Below are 17,227 nucleotides of genomic sequence, written 5' to 3' on the forward strand. Positions count from 1 at the left end.
TGAATTCATAAAAGCTCAGCCATTCTGTTATTTCTCAGACCTACTTTAAACTCAAAACTTAGAAACTGTACTGAAATAAACAATCTTTATCTTTTTACATTTTTCTTTCTTTCTTTCTTTCTTTCTTTCTTTCTTTCTTTCTTTCTTTCTTTCTTTCTTTCTTTCTTTCTTTCTTTCTTTCTTTCTTTCTTTCTTTCTTTCTTTCTTTCTTTCTTTCTTTCTTTCTTTCTTTCTTTCTTTCTTTCTTTCTTTCTTTCTTTCTTTCTTTCTTTCTTTCTTTCTTTCTTTCCTTCTTTCTTTCCTTCTTTCTTTCCTTCTTTCTTTCCTTCTTTCTTTCCTTCTTTCCTTCTTTCCTTCTTTCCTTCTTTCCTTCTTTCCTTCCTTCTTTCCTTCTTTCCTTCTTTCCTTCTTTCCTTCTTTCCTTTCTTTCCTTCTCCTTTACCTTTTTTCAAAAGAAAGGATAAAACTGACTTTTTTTATGCTTTCCATATGAATAAACTATGCGAAGTATGTCTTTAGAAAAAAGACTCTTTCATTGAGACATACTTTAGTAGATTTTAAAATTTGGTCAGATATTATGCAGTTAGAAATATACAACCCGATTTTTTAATAACTTTAAATAACTTAGAACCAATTCTACAAATGAAAACAATATCAAAGCCATTTATTAATATCTGAAGATGGCTTGCCAAGCAGTAAAAAAATGAACCACTTAATTTTGAGGCATAGAAATTAGTTCTTGAAGAAATATTAGTCACTGAAGGAAAATGAATGATGCCTTTGTATCTGGTGAGGGTTTTGGTTTGGGTTTTTTTGTTGGATTGTTTTTGTTTTTCCTCCCATATTGTTTTGTAGGTCAGATGACTACTCAGTCCACTGCCGAATTCCACACAGCCAAGTTCAGTGGTTTCTGGCTTTTTCATTTATAGGTTTCTAAACATTTAGATGGTTCTCCACCCATACAAACATGAGCTCGCTGATATTGAACTCACTTCTCTGAGTTAGTTACCTCTCGTGTTAACTTCGTGGTACTTGGGAATGCCACCTACAGAAGACTTTAAGAGGGAATTAGGAAAAATACATGTTTCTTTTCTCAGGAATGTTGGTCCTTATGCAATAGTTATCTACTACAGTGTCATTTCCTCTGACTCACTGCCACGTTATTGATCACATTTTGACATGGGAAGGCCGCAGCTTGAGACACACAGACACATTTCCTCTTTGATTCCAGCTTGCGTAACCAAATGTTATAGTAAAATTTAATCTTTTACATGTGGAAGCTGGGTTCGCAGTAACAAAACGTGGTGAATGACAAAACTAAAAGCAGCATTATGTAATGCATGAGTGTGAACCCAAGAGATAAATAATGGCATTAGTTAGGGGTGACATCTTTAACCAGTGGAGAAAAGGCAGAGTAATTTGTCTCTGCCTGTTTTCTCTTTGTTGCCATTCTTGTAGGGGCTGTAGCTGTCTTTTATACTTCTTGTTAACTCCTTTGTGTTTTTACAACATAAAGATTTTCATATGCTGAATAAATTTTCTTTTTATCCTTTCTTATGCCCTAAAGCCTATAAATTCTAGTCTGTACACCAGGTTGCATTCCTTCAGTAACCAATACTTAGTGTTTTCTGATTTGTGTTTATAGCCCTGATACTAATATAACCTTAACATGCCTGTATTTTCAAGGTGTATGTTGTCACAGTATAATATGAAGTACGTAATAAACAACTGGGGTGCTTGAAAGGTGTGATGTGTGGAGAGGTACCCAGACCAGAGGTTTTCAACCATGTTTTCATTTCTGCTTTTATAACCTTTGAACTCCATTGATTTGTACATTCTTGGCTATACCATGGCCTCAAAAATCTCCATAACAGAATAAATATAGCAATCTTCTCGATCTGCAAATAATGGATTCAAGCTTCTTCAGGCTCTGAAGATGCGAGGAAATACTCTGTCCTCTCAAATGATAAGTTATTTTCAGACACACGAAAGTTGGGCATTGCTTCTTCTCACAAAACTTTTGAGAAAAACAAATGTCATTGCTATATGATGCATATAGGAGACAATAAGGATCATTTCCAAAATGAGTAATACAAACTCATTATAAATGCAATGGCTTTCAAAATACAGCAAAACAGGCTTTCATTAATATCCTGAAAAATCTTCCCCTGAAATGTCAAACTTAGGAGGCAATAGAAAGTTTTTTTTAAAGTTTATAAATAGAAAGTTTTAAAGTTTATATGATTGGATGTGAAAATAATACCCTTTAATGTCACAGAATAAATTTTGAATGCTAAAACCATGTTCAGTGGGATCTTTTTTTTCTTTTTTCCCCTAAATGACAGCTATAAAATAGAATAATACACCAAAATAGGTAATTTAATAACAAGGATGAACATCTATGGACAGGGTTCATTAGGCTTGCTACTAGCAGAAGATAATGACTCACCTGCATATTACACAATGATTCAGGTTCTGAAGCTAAAATTTAATCTTTTAAACATTGGTTAATATTATCAGCCACAAGTCTTCTGGGACTTTTAATTGTCTGATTTAAATTGCATGCTTTTCTCCAGCTTTTGTTACCACCCAATTAATTTTCAAAACCAATTAAGATAAAAATCACCCATAATAGTATCATACTTATTATTAAATTTATAGTTTTGTCAATCTCATTTACTATTTTTGACCTACCCGTAATGGCTTCTGATTAGAAGGGGCATAGACTCCAGGAGTTGTGCCTGGTAACTATTCATTCATTTGGGGAAGCATGTTCTCTTGAATTGGGTATTGGTTTTGCTAACTGAAGAGGTAGATGAGAAGTTTATAATGAATAATTCATTTGACATGTGTAACCCATTTTTAGGCTAACATGATATCTGCAAGTAGATCCCATTTTCCTAACAATACTAATTGAATGTGTGCAAGAAAACTCCTTTTGTGTTTTCAGTTCTATTGGAGGAAATGCCGAAGTAAATGTAAAGATGCTTACTGTTAGTTCAATATTTTTTTTTCTCTTTCTTGACTGAAGGATTGCACTGAAGGATATTTGGTGTCAATATTTGAAATCCTAATGTTGCAAAGGTTTTTTTGTAGGTGTATAATGCTCTCATGTCAAGTCCTACCAGAGACAATGTAATTCATATTTATTTTCTGGAAATCTAGTTTTTGTAAGCTTTTGTAAGACTTCATAGAATTGTAGAATGGCTTAAGTTGGAAGTGACACCAAAGATCATTTAATTCCAACACCCGTGCCATATGCAGCATGTCATGCTCTAGGTCAGGCTGCTCAGAACTCCACCCAACTTGGCCTTGAACACTTCCAGGTACTGGGTGTCCACAGCTTCTTTGTACAACCTGTTTCAATGCTGCACCACCCTCAATGTACAGAATTTATTCCTAATGTCTAATCTAAACCTACCCTCCTTCATTTTAAAGCCATTGCCCCCCTGTCCTATCATGCCCTTGTAAAAATTCCCACTCCACCTCTCTTGCAGGTCCCTTTTTAGATACTGAAGGTCATCTGTAATGTCTCCCTGGAACCTTCTCTTCTCCAGGGTGAACTAGCCTAACTCTCAGCCTGTCTTCATAGGAGACATGCTCCCACCCTCTGATCATCTTTCTGACCCTCCCCTGGACTCACTCCAGCAGGTCCATATCCTTCTTATTTTAAGAAGTTCCCAGACACTGCATGAAAGTAGAGTAGATGGGCAGATCCCTCTCCCTGCTGTCCACGCTGCTGTTGATGCATGCCTGGACACAGCTGAACTTCTGGCCTGCAAGTGCACATGGCTGGGTCATGTCCAGCATATCATTCACCAACATCCCCAAGTCCTTCTACTCAGGGCTGCTTTCAATCCATTCTCTGCTTGTGCTTGGGATTGCCATGACCCAGGTGCAAGACATCACACTTAGCCTTCTGAAACTTTAGGTTTGCACAGTCTCACCTCTCAAACCTGCCAAGGTTCCTCTGGATGACATCCCTTCTCTCCAGTTCTTTGACTGCACGACACAACTTGGTGTTGTGGACAAACTTGCCGAGAGTTCACTCCAGCCCACTGACAAAGATGTTAAACAGTGCTGATCCCAAAACCGAGCCCTGAGGAATACCACTTGTCACTGGTCTACAACTGGATATTGAACCGTTTACCACAATCCTGGGAGTGAGACCATCCAGTCAATTCCTTATCGATCAAGTAGCCCATCCATCAAACCAACATCTCTGCAGTTTATAGAGAAAGATGTCATGTGTACTCTGCCAAGACTTGCACAAGGCCAGACAGATGACGCCGGTTATCCACCATCCACTACTGTAACTCCATCACAAATATGTCAGGCACAGTTAGCCCTTAGTGAAGCCATTCTGGCTGTCACCCAATCACTTCCTTATTTTCCATGTTACTGTAATTTCCAGGAGAATCTTCATGTTCTTGCAAGGCACAAGGTGAGACTGACTGGCCTGTGTTTCCCCAGGTCTTTATGGTTTTCCCTTTTATAAAAATTTGGGTTATATTTCCCTTTTCCAAGTCAGATGGAACTTCACTGGACTGCCATGACTTCTCAAATATAATGAATAGTGGCTTAACCACTTCTTCCACCGCTTCCCTCATGACCCACATCCCCGTGACTGATGAATTTCTTCTGTCCCATGAACTTGTGTACCTTCTGGGTCCTTTGACAGTCTCACACCTGATCTCCTCCTACAGCAAGTGAGAGTCCCTGCTTTTGCATCTTGTAACTTGGTCAGTGTGGCTGGAGCACATGTTTGTGAAGACCAAAATAAAAAAGTTATTGAATTGTTCAGCCTTCCCCATATGCCAGGTAACCAGGTTTCCCATTTTCTTCCAGAAAAGGCTCACGTTTTCCCTAGTCTACCTTTCATCATTAATGTACCTAGAGAAAGTTTTCTTGTTGCCCTTGGCCAGATTTAATTCTACCAGGGCTTTAGCCTTCCTAATGTGATCCCTGGGTGCTCAGGAATTTTTCAGGAATCTTTCATTCCTTTTGAATACTTGTAACCAGTAAATCAAAGTGAGGCTGCACGTATGGATAAAATGGAACAATTTAAAATGTGAACTAATACCATGTGGAAATAACCCATATTCTTTCTCCAAGCCTGACTATCTCTACTGTTTTAGTGTATTTTAGGAGTTCTCTTGTGAGTGCTCTATCACTGCTTTCCTTTATGATTAGACTGTTAGCTTTGTGTATGATACAGCATGACATTAAAAAAAACAGAGTAAATAAGTCAGATGATCTCTTGTTGTCTACATAGTTCATGTAAATACAGTTGAAAAGCTCTGCATTTGAGAAAATGAAACCTTTTATTCTCAAAAGTCTGAAAGTCAGAATGAAGATCTTATATGTTTTTCCACATATTTTTTTTTTTTCTTAGCTGAGCACCAGATCATTTCTTTCCTCTCATTTATGTGAGTAGTCACTGGCTAGTTGGAGTTATTTACCTATACCTGAAAATAGAATGTATCTGAATATATGTATTTAAGAAAAGAATTTCTGTAAACCAGCAATAAATCTTGAAGAGAAATCAGCAGCAAATCTGCATGTCAATTTTATTTTATGCACCAATAACATAAATAAGCCCAAGAACTGAATATATCATTTATAAAACTAGTAGCTTTTCAATAGTGAATCTAGAAACCATATAAAGAACCTTTATTATTCTTGCTGCAAATACCTTATGTGAAAAATGGAAACATTTTTCAAAAATGCTTGTTGTTGACCAGACCACTGACGTTCAATAAGAACTTTTATTTGGATAAATGCATAAATAAGCAAGTGGTAAAGCATGAATAAGTATTAATAACTTCCTTCAAGCTGAAAGAAGATAGGTGACATAGAAACAACTGAACCATTGCAAGAACCATTTGACTGTTTATTTCATATTATTTTCTCCACACAGAATATTTATTTTCTCCTTCTAAAATTGCTCTCGCTGAATCATAGCGTTTTCACCTTATGGCATCAAATGAAAAAAGTTAGCAACTTCCTAACTGGATCTGTCTTGACTATGATCCATTTCTTCATTAAACTTAAAAATCTGCAGCCGGGGAGAATTAAGCCTTAAGAACTACAGAGGGCTCATCATTCAAGTAAATGAATGTTCTGCATGAGTGTTGGAAATAGTAAGAGTGAAAAGAGTGAGCCATCTGTTTTAGAACTGACACAGGACTTAGAAGTCTATATCGCAGGTATGGATCATAAGTCAGACCTGGCACTTACATTTTTCTGTGAATATTACAGGGCCTCTCTGAAATTAAACTGAGCCAAAGGCTATGCAATCCAAGATGCCCAGAGATTAAATTAGACTAGTTAGGGAATGTGGTGAAATACCCTGGTTTATTTCCAGGAAAATTCTGTTAATCTATTATTCAAGTAGAGCACAATATAAATTAATCATCAAGGCAAGTCCATATCCTCTATCACACCAGCTGTTTATATGCAGGGAAAGAGAGAGAGAGAAAGAGAAAAATGACAAAATTCTTATAGTCTAGAGATTGAGGAAGGAAATTTTGCATATCTTTATTTTGGAAAGGAGACCTAGGAATGTTAGTAAGATTGCATGGGCCTGTCCTGAGACAACTTCAGCCCAAGTTTTGGAACATTAAAAAATCAAAGCCTTAATTTACTTTCTAGAGTGCTCAGTTGCCACTGCTTTTAGATGTTTTGTTCTAGATAGAAAAAAATACTGGTATACTTCAATGACAATAAAGAACATGAGATTTAAGCCCTGTTGGTCCACATTGTATCTATATCTCATCTTTCAATATGAAGAATTTGTAGAGTTAGGCTCATTTATAGAAAGAAGGGGTACAGAAAGAGGTTGTACCTAAAATGAAAGCTTGGTCGAGGAGTTTGTCCTAAGCTCAATGACTGGATTAAGCTAATATCAATAGAAGTTAGTATTTGTTTCATTGAATTATGGATTTTACTTCAAATTACTAACTTTTAATATTGATCTTCTCTACAAGGAAGCTAATACATCCTTCTTCAGTTTCCACAACTTACCTTTCAGTGTAAACTGTAGGCACATCAGCCACCTTAACAAAACATTTCCAGCCGAGTATACAAAATTGCTTTCCACATAAATGAGCTCAAAGACTGCAACTTTATCATATTTTCCATAAATGGTCCATGCCACAAGCCCGACCACTGGAAATTTAACTTAAAAGGCATTACACCTAGGTGTAAGAGAACTGTAGTAACACCTCTAAGGCATCCTCAGAAACTAAACTGCTCAGTAAAGATAGGTGAGGGTTATATGCACTTCACACCACTGACATTCCTAACAAATTAAAGTTTATATACAAAATATGCTGTGCATTGAAAAATCTGCTGCCTGACAGAAAAAAAAAAAAAAATATGCTGTGTGACAGGAAACCTTTATGCCTCATTGCCGTTAACTTCAGAGCAGAAAGTTTTTTATTCCTCTTCCCTTTCCCATCACACCTACTTTCACTGTATGTGGTGCATTTTCCACAATATTAAACTATCAGATTGGTCTCTCGGATTGTACTCCTGGTGTATTCACTGCTATTAGGAAGTATATTTTTCACATCATAAGATAAAGATAGTTTACCTTCTTAGCTAACACGACCTTCTTGTGCAAGATATTTCATCAAGTGTCAGAAAAATGTTCTGCCAAAATGCTGAAAGTTCAATCTGACTCACAGTACTTCTTATTTCAGTCCCACAGCATATTACCTGGAGAATCAATTGATGTAAATTAGGACCTCTCTGGGCATTTTTTACTTCATACATTAGCATATTCCTTGTCAGGAAGACAAGGTACAGACTGGTGTGGGTGTCATCAGAATATGTAAGGACAATGCTTTGCAATTATAACTAAAAATATATTGCATTTTCATTTGTGTATATGCAAACATTCAGTAAATTACAGGAAGCACAATCAAGAGAAAGCAAATACTTAAATGTTTAGTGAAAGAGCTGGTATTTCATTTAGAAGTCCTTATTAACCAAGTAATAATAATTCTACATTCCTTCATTAGCTGACTTATTTTAAAGATTACATGATTAAAAATCCCTAAATATTTTGCTATACCTCTTAACTCTTTATTTTTAAAACTAGCCATTTTTTTCTTACAATCAAAAAACAGGCTTTTTTTAACTTTTGTGTATAAAAGTGGACTTGTTCCTGGTAGCTCTATGCTGATACTTTCTATTCATAATGAAGTCAGTGAGTCTACATGAATAAAAAAGAGAAAACATGCAAAAGACTTGCAAAATTAGACCCTCTAATATTAAAGTAGTGAAATGAAATAGAAAATCCTTAACTGCTAGTCTTCCACAGTTTACTGAGTCTGCAGTGTGTAAAGAGGTTTCAATCTTTTCCATTAAAATTTTTATCCCTTTTTCTATGTGTGAAAGACTGAAGCAAATTTTAAAGAATATTCAGCAGGGAAGATGGTGTTTTATTTTTAACAGTGAGACAGAGTAAAAGGAGCCAGTTTTCTAACGTTGTAAGCTGTCCCCAAACATAAAGTCATATCTTCATATTAAGAAATGTAAGACGCTATGAGAAATTCAGGTACTGTTCTTTAGATAAAGGTTATTGTAAATCTAAAACTAATTGTTTAAATTACTGGACCAGAAAGGAGAAGCATAAGACAATCAAATCAAAGTAAGTTAAATAAGTCAATCAAATAAAAATCAGAACAGGAATTTTATAACGAGTAACCAAAATTTTGACTGCCAATATTACTACTGACAGACGGTTAACAGACTGCTCCATCTGATTTAACCTTTGTACATAAACGTGTCTCCAGCAGACAAGGCATGAAATCCAAGTCATAAGCTGCAGAACCAACTATGTGTTTTTCTACTTCTTCATTGCATACTCTTATAGGATGAAAATTTAGTGTGAAAGAGCAATAAGTGTAGTCAGACATCTTTTACCTGGTAAACAGGGACAGTCTACATATGTTTTTGAATTATGAGATGGTATCTTAGCCTTATTCTCATACTAAAAACAAAAATGGTCCCTTGCTGTGTATTTCTCTATTCATTATTTGTGTTTTTCAATGTCTATGCAATGTCTATACAATACATGGATGGACAGAAAAAAGCCAGTGTTACGAAAATTGTCTTAGCTTTATTTTTATTCCTTCTTTTTTTTTTTTCTTTTTTCTTTTGACATCTTTCCTAGCCCACATATTCAGTATTCCTGAAAGCTGTTTTCCTGTTATTTTTTCTATTCACATACAAAATTTAATCATGATTTTCTACGTTCAGTCTGTCATGGATGAAGCTATGAGAAAAACTAATGAAAACTCCTTGGTGCAAACAGTAAGCAGTGGTTTACCTTACTAGTTTCAGATATTTTCACAGGAAATTGTCAGAATTCATGATTCTCCTACCCTTGGGTGGCCAAGGCTCTCTTGCAGCTACATTTTCTTTCTAGTTATGTGATGCACTCACACCCTTCTGTTTTAGTGTACCTTAATTGCTACCATTCCATTTCACTAATATGCAGTGCTTGTGTTAAGACAAGCAGTAAACTATTTTTATCCCAGTTTCATGTCCTGAGCTCTGAGTTGCTTTGGAAAAAGGAGTCAGAAGATATAATCCTTCTATTCTGGAAGGTCTTAATATTTAAACTAGGAATAAAAGTATATGAGTTGAAAGTAAACATTAGTGAGATCAAGTATTGACAGCATTTTTTGCAGAAATACTAGAATTGGAGTTTTTTAGAAATTAGAGCTAAAGAGGTCATGACATTGTGAACTTTATACTATAATTGTAGAGCAATTACTTGGAGAAATTACCAATAAAAGGCAAATAATCCTACCCAAGACCTTACCCAAACAAAAAAAATTGACTAAAACTCATCCCTGAACTCTTTCTTTGATGATTAAACTCATCATACAATTTACACATACATGAATTATTTGAATTCTAGCAATATTTCTAGGAAGAGGGAAATTGATTTTGTTTAACATAATAATGACCCTATGTGTACACAGGGATTTCAATCTCTGCATATTTTACAAGCTGATAGTTTCAAGATATTATGTCTTGAATTTGAATTCACTCACACCAACATTTTCCCATTACCTTATTGTGTTCTATACAGTGCATTTTTATATTAATTACAAAATATCACAATAAGGAACAGCTCTGTGTGACTGTTTATATGAGGAACACAAAAACACGCTAACAAACCCCTCAGGTATTCCTATTAAAGTGGGGGAAGGGCATTGATATAGACAGAATGGAGCTCCATGAACTGGAATTTGACCAAGCTAAAAGGATTACCAGTCTTCCTTGACCAGAAAGGTACCAAGGGAACTTTAACGAGGAGACACATCTGGCAAACAGGCAGCTTGGAGGCCAAATAATACCATCCTTCATCCGCTCTTAAAATTCCACAGACCTGAAGAGTGTGGCTAGGAGAGTTTCTAGGAGTGATATTTCACTGTGCAGCAATAGAATGACTGGAGTTATGAGGCCAGGGATAAATCACATTGATGGTCTTATTGAAACAGCCGTGCCTGGAAGGGAGGTGTAGTCTCTTCCCCAGACACAAAGAAAGCAAGCTAATGCAAGAAGCAAAACCACTTGTGCTCTGGGGACACTTAAACCTGCCTGTGAATGATTATTCTTCTCATGAGGGGAACATGCTTTAATTATGAAAAAAGGGGTTTGGGGGCAGTTGATATGAAATCAAATTTCCTTTAGTATTTGTATTTATCCGCATGGACGTGTCTTAAGTCAAGAAAAGTCTCAATGTTAAATTTGTATTTATAAAAATTATCATAAATATAATGAAACTATCATTTTCATAAATTTTCCCAGTTCCAAGACAAACATTTTTTTTGCTCTAAATAACAGTTTCTGCTTTGTCTCCCTAATTGAATTTTAGTTTGTTTTTACAAAAAAAAAAAAAAAAAGAAAAAAAAAAAGAAGAAAAAGGGTCAGTATTTAATAAACAAGAGAAAAGGAGTTTAAGCCTCATTTAATCCTCATGTAAATTTTAGGTTTAAATTCACTACAGGTTTTTTGTTTTGGTTTGGTTTTTTTAATATGTCTTAGATTTCTGTGAAAGGTTGCCATGTGGAGATAAAAGAGCAGATGAAATGAAAATAAATAAGACAAAACAGTAAAACTGTCATTGTTTTCTTGACCTTTCTCAAACGCATTCATCATAGGGTATATGGTAAATTTAGTTAGAGCTTTGAAACTACTTCTTGTTCTGAGTGGAATGATCTCCAGCATCCACTTACCAATGGCCCTTTCTGGCAAGGTCAGGTAATAAGAGACCTCTCTCTGAACTGAAATTCTAAAGTAACCAGTGACTCAAGACAGGGTTTGTTTACTCTTTATTTCCCACACTCTGGCAGAGGTAACAGAGGCTAAGCCAATTTCTGTGCTATTGTTAGCTTTGTGTGAAGTTCACATGTAAAAAGAAGCCATGTTACATTTCTCAGCTGTGTGTCTGGAAAGTCAGATGAAAAAGCAGAAAGCAAGAAAGAATCTTCCTTTCTGAACAAGGCACCCTTTCATTAGCTTCATAAATATAGCAAAAGAATGCAGTTCTCGTGTATTACAAGATTATATATATAATTAAGATAAACAAGTGCCCAAGTCTTTGTGATGCTCACTGGGGTTTCTAAACTGAAATATAGGCCTCTCTTGTCCTTTAGGAAAAAGCTACAAGAAGAAGCATATGTTCTTTTCCTGTTGTTTCCCCAGAGCTGACTAATCCCAGCAATCCTTTGATCAAATATGAATTTTATTCTCAGATATCTTCCAACATTGGTTTTGTCAGCATTTCTGTTTCTGCAGCTTGTCTTTTAGACAGAAAACGTATTTACTTGCTATTGTATATATGAGCTGTATCTTTTAGTGTGCCAAATCTGATGCTAGGTGTGAATTCAGAATAATTAACCTCTTGTATAACTGAATTATAGAGGAGTTTTGAGGGAAGTTAGGGGAAAGAGGTGTTATTTTATTGCATGTGCAGAGCTACAAAACCATGTTTGAGACACCTGATAACAATATCCTTACTTGCGAATGAAATAGCACAAGCCCCATGTAGCCACCATCTTTCTTACTATATTCTGACAGACTAGCTGCTTTCCAGCCTAGTTGGGCAGAAGCCTCTGTTTTTTAATGCTTTGAATGGCTTAATTTCATGGTGTTCCTTTTTTTTTTCTGTGGGAAAACGACTCTAAAATGTGCAAATTTCAAAGAGGTATGTTTCAATAAGCAGCTCCTACCTTTGATCTATGCTGAACATATTTAAGGTTGGAAGTGTAAGCTAGAAATTTGCCAGGGGTTGAGGAAAAAAATAGGCTGTTGGTAAGAGTATTTTTGCACTCTGGAATTCTTTACAAAATTCTATTCTTGTTGTATTTCATTCATTAACAACTTACGAGGTCACTCGAGCACTTTAAACTTGTCACACATCAACAAGGAGTCTTAAAAATATGCCCATTAATTACACTCACATATTGCAAGCCTATTTCAATATTTACTAAGGTAGAAATTCAAAATTTTTCACTCATAATCCCTTTTGCTGTTCAAAGAAATTTTTCTTATTAGAATTGTCTTTCCTACTTTTTAATTGACCCTTCCAATAGGACTAAGCACTTCAGGATCTGGCACCTGCAGGAGATTGCTGTCTGGCCTTCATTTATGATTAGCATAGAAGAGCTTGAGGAAATAAATGCCATGGCTCTGTCTGCTGCTACTCATGTTTTTAAAGCAGAGGAAAGGAAGTAGAAATTCCCAAGCTGGCTCACCTCTCAGCAAGCTGTGTCTGATGGTAGATCTGTGTGCTTCCCATGGCAAAGGGGAGCTGAAGCTGGAGAGAGCCCAGGTGTGTTCTCACTGCATAGATAATTTGTAACAACAAAGTAATGGTGGCTGACCTTTCTGATTTTGGGATCAAAAGAGCCTCTTGGCTGGCAATCTATAGAAGAAACCTTCAGTATGTTATATCCACCTCTCTGAATACAAATTCATAGCTGCCCCAAAAAAATCAATGCGGGTACTTTGATTGTAACATTCTCCACATTTATTTTACCCTTTTATAGAGAGAAAAGAATCACCAGGGGTAAATAGTGCTTCATGAATTAACTGTGGATCAGAGTGTTCTGACAGATAATTGAATAAATTACAGGTTTATGCTTTTGTATTTCAAAGAGTCTGTGAGGTGATTTCAGCTAAGGAAACCCTACCTTCATCTTTGGTTATTTCCTGTATTTCTAGTTGTCATGCTGGAAGATGAAGGATGGATTGTTCATTCAAGCAAGCGTCTCCCATAGCACTTCCATAAAAGTTACAGGAACTTTTTATAAATCTGTCTGCTCCTGCTCTTACACAACTGTATGATAAATTGCCCTTTAACTTCAGTTGCACAAGGGAAAGTTTGATACTTTTAATATGTTCAGGGTTTTTTTACTGCTTGTAGATGTCACAGAGGCCTGCACTAGTGCAGAATTACTGTTCTATCAATAAATAATACTATTTAAAACAAACTTGTGTTCTTTGGAACAGGACTTCCCACAAAGTTGCAATTTGAAACACGTATATTCTCTCTACTGCCATGAGCCACAAAATTCTTGATTAATAAGCTGTTTATCTGATTACCTTCAAAGGTGAAAAAAATCACCTTTTGCAGGTAACGATTCAATGAGTTTTCTGTGATTTCTTTATAAGGCTTAGAAATGGAGTATCAAACTGGTCCTGATGTAAATGAGCTACAAGTACTCAGTACAAAAAGATCACATTTTTTACTCTGTGGTTGTACGATTAGTCCCCATTAATATTTGCACTAATTCATAGTGGGAACATATAGAATCATATGACTGAAACAGAAGTCCCTAGGAAAATTTTCCCTGCAATTTTTCTGTTCAGTCTTTCTTCTAGTTTATTCTTTCTTAGCTGTACCAGGTTCATGAAATCAAATGTGGACTCTTATTTCAAAGAATAAGTCTTTGTTATAGTTATTGTATGCTGTGCAGCAGCTGGTCATGCTTACTAATTTTGATATTTAGAATGGGAGAAAGAGTTATAACATCTTTCCCCCCTGCCATGCCTGAGCTGCAGTGTTTAGCAACCTGCTTTATCTTGCTGTAAGAAATTGAAAATATCTCTTTAAACAGGATATGACTCACCGTAATGATTTTTGCATAAATACATAAAGTGGTAGCTAAAGCACAGCCTGACATTTATTTGTTTTCTTACCTTATGTGACATATGAGTTTGTGACTTCCCAGTTCTTTATCTCTTATATTTCCTTTCAAAAAACACAGGCTCTTCCCTTGCTGACCACCAGTGCCGAGATGCAAAGCCTCTGTCACAAAATACATAGCCTCCACTGTGCCCTCTGCTGAAATTTTATTATTACCACTCAATGCCTTAACTTTAGAAATTAAAGCTCATGTTTACAGGTCAGAGGATTGTATACCTAAGAGGACCCTCAGTATTCACTAGTAGGATATTACTGTCAAAAGGATAATGCTGACATTGTGTAAATGACCTGTGCCAGTGAAAGACATTGGTCAGTAAGAGCAGCAGAACTGAAATGTTTTTGTCACTGATAGAAATAATGGTATATTATAAATAAATGGATTTATTGTAAAAGTAATTTCATTCACTTGAGTCAGGAGGCAAGATAAAGGCTCTGTGATGAGAAGGCATATTCCTCTTATGTCAGAGTATGACCCAGTTGCCCTGAAGAATGAGGTTTTCATGACGTGTTCAGAGGTCAGGACAGTAGGGTCTAATAGTCATAGTGTGACAATCATCAAATAACAAAGGGTTGTGTTTGCAGAACAATGACCCTGGGATCATGTACACATATTTATCTCATTTGCATTTGAATTGGCAACAGAGAGTGTCTTGAGGTAACTTTATGTTTGTATCTTCAATTGTTTGTTCTGTTTATGCTGGATATTAAGTTTTGCAATTTTAAGACTGTTCCAAGAAGGAAGTGGGGGAAAGCAGAAGCACACAGTTTGTTTTCAGAAACAACTTTTATTCTTCTGCATGTTGTTTTTTTTTTCAGACTGTTGTCTGCAGCATGGACAGACAGCGGGACAGAGCTTTCTTTTGCTTTTAGTTAGTTTTTAGCTAATTGAGGCAGAGAAGGTCTTTGAACTGTTGTTTCTTTTTTTTTCTTTTTTTTTTTTTTAATATTTGCAGATGTGTTTCCACAGCTGTGATTTTTGTATGTGTGGGGCCATGCACAGTATCTGTATATGGCTGGAGTTTTTTTGTCATTTAAAGTACAGTGTTTTTCTTGTTATCCTGCTTGATTGTTTCTAAAGCAGAAATGTATTCCTGTGGCCCAAGTCGTACGAGTTTTTGTCATATCACAGATGTACGTGGTATTAAGTCTGGGTTCTTAATGTTTAGATCATCTGAGAAGACAATATTTGCCACTTTTCTTAATAATATTTGTCATTTTTTTAAGTGTTGAATTCTTTGTTTTATGGTCTTCTACTGGGTTTGTTGTATATGGAGATTGTTTGCACACAGATATCTTTGTGCCACACTTTTCAGGACTTGTGCCCAGAGACACAAGTAAATCAGACTACAGAAATTTTCCCTAAACCAAAACAGAAAGCCACATCAGTCTTTGCAGAGCTGGGGAGATAAAAAGGAGTAAATATCTATTTCCATGACAGCCTGAGTAGTTATCCAGTGAAATCAGGTTCTAGATGTATGAACTCTCATGTCAGTCAGACCTAACGATAAAGACCTTATAAGGGATTCAGCGACAAGTAAGTAAAAGTCAAACTCTTGCAAGACTTATTATAATAGTATAGAGGAGTTACACAGAGAAAATCAGACTTGCACACAAATGTTTCTGAGATCATTGTAGAAAAGGATATAGGTATTGTTTTTCAGGTTTAAAGTTCCTGCAGGAGTCATTTTCCTTAGGAGATTAAATCTGTAAATTCAGAGAGGCAGAGTCAATGGCCAGTTATTGAAGAACCAGATTAAAATGATTAATAACAGTAAAATTCTTGGCAATATGTGAAGAAAGCTAAAACATATTGTTCACGCAATATGTGAACAAAGCTAAATATGTTCTTTTTCACTTGTTTCATTTTGACTAGCTTGATGGATTTTATTTCATTGAGTCCCCACAACAACAGAGAGAGGACGATTTAGTAATTTGTTAGCCACAGCCACACGGGTGCTGGCCCTGTTTTTCATCAGTACATCTTTTAGTACTTAAGGGACTTATTCTGCACACATAACAGAAAAATCTAATTGTCTGCCGCTTTGATATAGTCTCAGAACTAGTGTCTTGCATGTCTTCCAGAGCGTGTATTTTGAGTTGTGATACCAAATCATACAATTTTTTATATCCCATGGGCTGGAAGATACAATATCTGGAAGCACCCAGAGGCAACAGACATTTTCCAGCTGTCTCAAGGCCACTGGTGAAATCCTAACAAAATCATTCTTTAATTGAAGAAATGGTGAGATTGAATAGCATCTAACAGTTACATGCAAAGACACAGTTTATCCCCTGCTGAATTCCCTCTTTGGGCTTTGCAACAGGAATGTCCCTCTATTCCATGGAACATGGAGATACATGCAGTATCTCCTATCAGGCTGCCAAACCTTACACATGGAAAGAGGGGCGTGGTGTGCAAGTGACAGCAGGTTATGAAACCTGATTTTACATGAAGTATCACTGCAATTCCCAGAGTGATGAGGATTTCTTCCAAGTGTTAAGCACATAATTATTTTCCAGAAACTAAATCAAGCAATAATCTTGTGTAAAGAAGAGACTGACTCATATTTTGCTAATGGCTGTGAGTTGTTGCAAACGAAAAGAAAAGATGATACCCCTAATTGTACAACATTACTAAAGTATTTGGACTGCTTAACTTCAGGAAAACATTAAATGATAACTAAAGCTGTTTCTTTGTTTTTAGTTTAAAATCCTTTAGCTTCCACATCCTGCACATCTATTCCATATCCTCCAGAAGACTCTTAGTTATATAATATAATAATTTGTTGAAATATAAATTACTGTGACATGTGAGACTTTTTTTTTCATCTTTTCTTAAGTGCTTGTATTTTTGAGAAATTGAAAATTAGTTATTTGTAGTTGTGACACAGTGGCAAGTCTTAGAGATCTTAAATAATAGTAATGCAAGAGAAATCATGTCATTAAACAATAGAAGTTATGACTGTTTGCAATGGTGACTGAAAAACAGGT

This window comes from Poecile atricapillus, chromosome 3, assembly GCF_030490865.1.
Source record: "Poecile atricapillus isolate bPoeAtr1 chromosome 3, bPoeAtr1.hap1, whole genome shotgun sequence".
In the NCBI taxonomy this organism is placed as follows: domain Eukaryota; kingdom Metazoa; phylum Chordata; class Aves; order Passeriformes; family Paridae; genus Poecile; species Poecile atricapillus.